This window comes from Lolium rigidum, chromosome 2 (genome assembly GCF_022539505.1).
Source record: "Lolium rigidum isolate FL_2022 chromosome 2, APGP_CSIRO_Lrig_0.1, whole genome shotgun sequence".
NCBI lineage: Eukaryota > Viridiplantae > Streptophyta > Magnoliopsida > Poales > Poaceae > Lolium > Lolium rigidum.
Genome location: NC_061509.1, coordinates 24,500,525 through 24,506,524, shown reverse-complemented (window position 1 = coordinate 24,506,524; position 6,000 = coordinate 24,500,525).

The window sequence follows — 6,000 nt, the reverse complement described above, 5'->3', positions numbered from 1 at the left end:
AGTTTTGTGCATTGTTGTGCCAAGTAAAGTCGTTGATAGTAAGGTTCATACTAGATTTGGATTGCTGCGCAGTAACAGGTTTCTTTGCTGTCACGAATTCCGACCTGCCTCTCTGTAGGTAGCTCAGAAAATTATGCCAATTTACGTGCGTGATCCTCAGATATGTACGCAACTTTCATTCAATTTGGGCATTTTCATTTGAGCAAGTCTGGTGCCTCAATAAAATCCATCTTTACGGACTGTTCTGTTTTGACAGATTCTGCCTTTTATTTCGCATTGCCTCTTTTGCTATGTTGGATGAATTTCTTTGATCCATTAATGTCCAGTAACTTTATGCAATGTCCAGAAGTGTTAAGAATGATTATGTCACCTCTGAACATGTTAATTTTTATTGTACACTAACCCTCTAATGAGTTGTTTCGAGTTTGGTGTGGAGGAAGTTTTCAAGGATCAAGAGAGGGAGATGATACAATATGATCAAGGAGAGTGAAAGCTCTAAGCTTGGGGATGCCCCGGTGGTTCACCCCTGCATATTTTAAGAAGACTCAAGCGTCTAAGCTTGGGGATGCCCAAGGCATCCCCTTCTTCATCGACAACATTATAAGGTTCCTCCCCTGAAACTATATTTTTATTCCATCACATCTTATGTACTTTGCTTGGAGCGTCGGTTTGTTTTTCTTTTTGTTTTTGTTTGAATAAAATGGATCCTAGCATTCATTGTGTGGGAGATAGACACGCTCCGCTGTTGCATATGGACAAGTATGTCCTTAGGCTTTACTCATAGTATTCATGGCGAAGGTTGAATCTTCTTCGTTAAATTGTTATATGGTTGGAATTGGGAAATGCTACATGTAGTAATTCTAAAATGTCTTGAAGAATTTGATACTTGGAAATTGTTGTGCTCATGTTTAAGCTCTTGCATCATACACTTTGCACCCATTAATGAAGAAACACCTAGAGCTTGCTAAATTTGGTTTGCATATTTGGTCTCTCTAAAGTCTAGATAATTTCTAGTATTGAGTTTTGAACAACAAGGAAGACGGTGTAGAGTCTTATAATGTTTACAATATGTCTTTTATGTGAGTTTTGCTGCACCGGTTCATCCTTGTGTTTGTTTCAACTAACCTTGCTAGCCTAAACCTTGTATCGAGAGGGAATACTTCTCATGCATCCAAAATCCTTGAGCCAACCACTATGCCATTTGTGTCCACCATACCTACGTACTACATGGTATTTCTCCGCCATTCCAAAGTAAATTGCTTGAGTGCTACCTTTAAAATTTTTCCATCATTCGCCTTTACAATATATAGCTCATGGGACAAATCGCTTAAAAACTATTGTGGTATTGAATATGTACTTATGCACTTTATCTCTTATTAAGTTGCTTGTTGTGCGATAACCATGTTTTCTTGGGACGCCATCAACTACTCTTTGTTGAATATCATGTGAGTTGCTATGCATGTCCGTCTTGTCTGAAGTAAGGGAGATCTACCACTTTAATGGTTAGAGCATGCATATTGTTAGAGAAGAACATTAGGCCGCTAACTAAAGCCATGAATCATGGTGGAAGTTTCAGTTTTGGACATATATCCTCAATCTCATATGAGAACACTAATTGTTGCTACATGCTTATGCATTAAAGAGGAGTCCATTATCTGTTGTCCATGTTGTCCCGGTATGGACGTCTAAGTTGAGAATAATCAAAAGCGAGAAATCCAAAATGCGAGCTTTCTCCTTAGACCTTTGTACAGGCGGCATGGAAGTACCCCTTTGTGACACTTGGTTAAAACATGTGTATTGCGATGATCTCGGTAGTCCAAGCTAATTAGAACAAGGTGCGGGCACTATTAGTATACTATGCATGAGGCTTGCAACTTGTAAGATATAATTTACATGATACATGTGCTTTATTACTACCGTTGACAAAATTGTTTCATGTTTTCAAAATAAAAGCTCTAGCACAAATATAGCAATCGATGCTTTCCTCTACGAAGGATCTTTCTTTTACTTTTATGTTGAGTCAGTTCACCTATTTCTCTCCACCTCAAGAAGCAAACACTTGTGTGAACTGTGCATTGATTCCTACATACTTGCATATTGCACTTGTTATATTACTCTATGTTGACAATTATCCATGAGATATACATGTTATAAGTTGAAAGCAACCGCTGAAACTTAATCTTCGTTTGTATTGCTTCAATACCTTTACTTTGATTTATTGCTTTATGAGTTAACTCTTATGCAAGACTTATTGATGCTTGTCTTTAAGTACTATTCATGAAAAGTCTTTGCTTTATGATTCAGTTGTTTACTCATGTCATTACCATTGTTTTGATCGCTGCATTCATTACATATGCTTACAATAGTATGATCAAGGTTATGATGGCATGTCACTCCAGAAATTATCCTTGTTATCGTTTACCTGCTCGGGACGAGCGAGAACTAAGCTTGGGGATGCTGATACGTCTCCGACGTATCGATAATTTCTTATGTTCCATGCCACATTATTGATGATATCTACATGTTTTATACACATTATATGTCGTATTTATGCATTTTCCGGCACTAACCTATTAACAAGATGCCGAAGAGCCGATTCTTTGTTTTCTGCTGTTTTTGGTTTCAGAAATCCTAGTAAGGAAATATTCTCGGAATTGGACGAAATCAACGCCCGGGGTCCTATTTTTGCACGAAGCTTCCGGAAGACCGAGGGGAAAGGAAGTGGGGCCACGAGGCGCCGCCACAACAGGGCGGCGCGGCCCAGGTCCTGGCCGCGCGGCCCCGGCGTGTGGGGCCCTCGTGTGGCCCCCGCGTTCCCCTTCCGCCTACTTAAAGCCTTCGTCGCGAAACCCCCCGTACCGAGAGCCACGATACGGAAAACCTTACCGAGACGCCGCCGCCGCCAATCCCATCTCGGGGGATTCCGGAGATCACCTCCGACACCCTGCCGGAGAGGGATTCATCTCCCGGAGGACTCTTCACCGCCATGGTCGCCTCCGGAGTGATGAGTGAGTAGTTCACCCCTGGACTATGGGTCCATAGCAGTAGCTAGATGGTTGTCTTCTCCTCATGTGCTTCATTGTTGGATCTTGTGAGCTGCCTAACATGATCAAGATCATCTATCCGTAATTCTATATGTTGTGTTTGTCGAGATCCGATGGATAGAGAATACTATGTTATGTTGATTATCAATCTATTACCTATGTGTTGTTTATGATCTTGCATGCTCTCCGTTATTAGTAGAGGCTCGGCCAAGTTTTTGCTCTTAACTCCAAGAGGGAGTATTTATGCTCGATAGTGGGTTCATGCCTCCATTAAATGCTGGGACGAGTGACAGAAAGTTCTAAGGTTGTGGATGTGCTTGTTGCCACTAGGGATAAAACATTGATGCTATGTCCGAGGATGTAGTTATTGATTACATTACGCACCATACTTAATGCAATTGTCCGTTGTTTTACAACTTAATACTGGAAGGGGTTCGGATGATAACCTCGAAGGTGGACTTTTTAGGCATACATGCATGCTTGGATAGCGGTCTATGTACTTTGTCGTAATGCCCAATTAAATCTCACAATATTCATCATATCATGTATGTGCATTGTTATGCCCTCTCTATTTGTCAATTGCCCGACTGTAATTTGTTCACCCAACATGCTATTTATCTTATGGGAGAGACACCTCTAGTGAACTGTGGACCCCGGTCCATTCTTTTATACTGAATACAATCTGCAATACTTGTTCTACTCGTTTTCTGCAAACAATCATCATCCACACTATACATCTAATCCTTTGTTACAGCAAGCCGGTGAGATTGACAACCTCACTGTTTCGTTGGGGCAAAGTACTTTGGTTGTGTTGTGCAGGTTCCACGTTGGCGCCGGAATCTCTGGTGTTGCACCGCACTACATCCCGCCCCCATCAACCTTCAACGTGCTTCTTAGCTCCTCCTGGTTCGCTAAACCTTGGTTTCTTTCTGAGGGAAAACTTGCTGCTGTGCGCATCATACCTTCCTCTTGGGGTTCCCAACGAACGTGTGAGTTACATGATACGTCTCCGACGTATCGATAATTTCTTATGTTCCATGCCACATTATTGATGATATCTACATGTTTTATGCACACTTTATGTCATATTTGTGCATTTTCTGGAACTAACCTATTAACAAGATGCCGAAGAGCCGATTCGTTGTTTTCGCTGTTTTTGGTTTCAGAAATCCTAGTAATGAAATACTCTCGGAATTGGACGAAATCAACGCCCGGGGTCCTATTTTGCCACGAAGCTTCCGGAAGACCGAAGAGGAGTCGAAGTGGGGCCACGAGGCGCCGCCACACTAGGGCGGCGCGGCCCGGGCCCCGGCCGCGCCGACCTGTGGTGTGGGGCCCTCGTGTGGCCCCCGCGTTGCCCTTCCGCCTACTTAAAGCCTCCGTCGCGAAACCCCCAGTACCGAGAGCCACGATACGGAAAACCTTCCAGAGACGCCGCCGCCGCCAATCCCATCTCGGGGGATTCTGGAGATCTCCTCCGGCACCCTGCCGGAGAGGGGATTCATCTCCCGGAGGACTCGTCACCACCATGGTCGCCTCCGGAGTGATGAGTGAGTAGTTCACCCCTGGACTATGGGTCCATAGCAGTAGCTAGATGGTTGTCTTCTCCTCATTGTGCTTCATTGTTGGATCTTGTGAGCTGCCTAACATGATCAAGATCATCTATCTGTAATGCTATATGTTGTGTTCCTCGGGATCCGATGGATAGAGAATACTATGTTATGTTAATTATCAAGTTATTACCTATGTGTTGTTTATGATCTTGCATGCTCTCCGTTATTAGTAGAGGCTCTGGCCAAGTTTTTGCTCTTAACTCCAAGAGGGAGTATTTATGCTCGATAGTGGGTTCATGCCTCCATTGATATCCGGGACGGTGACGAGAAAGTTCTAAGGTTGTGGATGTGTTGTTGCCACTAGGGATAAAACATTGATGCTATGTCTAAGGATGTAGTTGTTGATTACATTACGCACCATACTTAATGCAATTGTCCGTTGCTTTGCAACTTAATACTGGAAGGGGTTCGGATGATAACCTGAAGGTGGACTTTTTAGGCATAGATGCATGCTTGGATGGCGGTCTATGTACTTTGTCGTAATGCCCAATTAAATTTCACTATATTTATCATGACATGTATGTGCATTGTTATGCCCTCTCTATTTGTCAATTGCCCGACTGTAATTTGTTCACCCAACATGCTTTTATCTTATGGGAGAGACACCTCTAGTGAACTGTGGACCCCGGTCCATTCTTTTATACTGAAATACAAATCTGCTGCAATACTTGTTCTTTACTGTTTTCTGCAAACAATCATCTTCCACACAATACGGTTAATCCTTTGTTACAGCAAGCCGGTGAGATTGACAACCTCACTGTTTCGTTGGGGCAAAGTACTTTGGTTGTGTTGTGCAGGTTCCACGTTGGCGCCCGAATCTCTGGTGTTGCGCCGCACTACATCCCGCTGCCATCAACCTTCAACGTGCTTCTTGGCTCCTCCTGGTTCGATAAACCTTGGTTTCTTTATGAGGGAAAACTTGCTGCTGTGCGCATCATACCTTCCTCTTGGGGTTCCCAACGAACGTGTGAGTTACACGCCATCAAGCTCTTTTTCTGGCGCCGTTGCCGGGGAGATCAAGACACGCTGCAAGGGGAGTCTCCACTTCCCAATCTCTTTACTTTGTTTTCGTCTTGCTTTATTTTATTTACTACTTTGTTTGCTGCATTATATCAAAACACAAAACAATTAGTTGCTAGCTTTACTCTATTTATTGTCTTGCACTCTATATCAAAAACACAAAAAAATTAGTTACTTGCATTTACTTTATCTAGTTTGCTTTATTTACTACTGCTAAAATGGCCACCCCTGAAAATACTAAGTTGTGTGACTTCACAACCACAAATAATAATGATTTCCTATGCACACCTATTGCTCCACCTGCTACTACATCAGAATTCTTT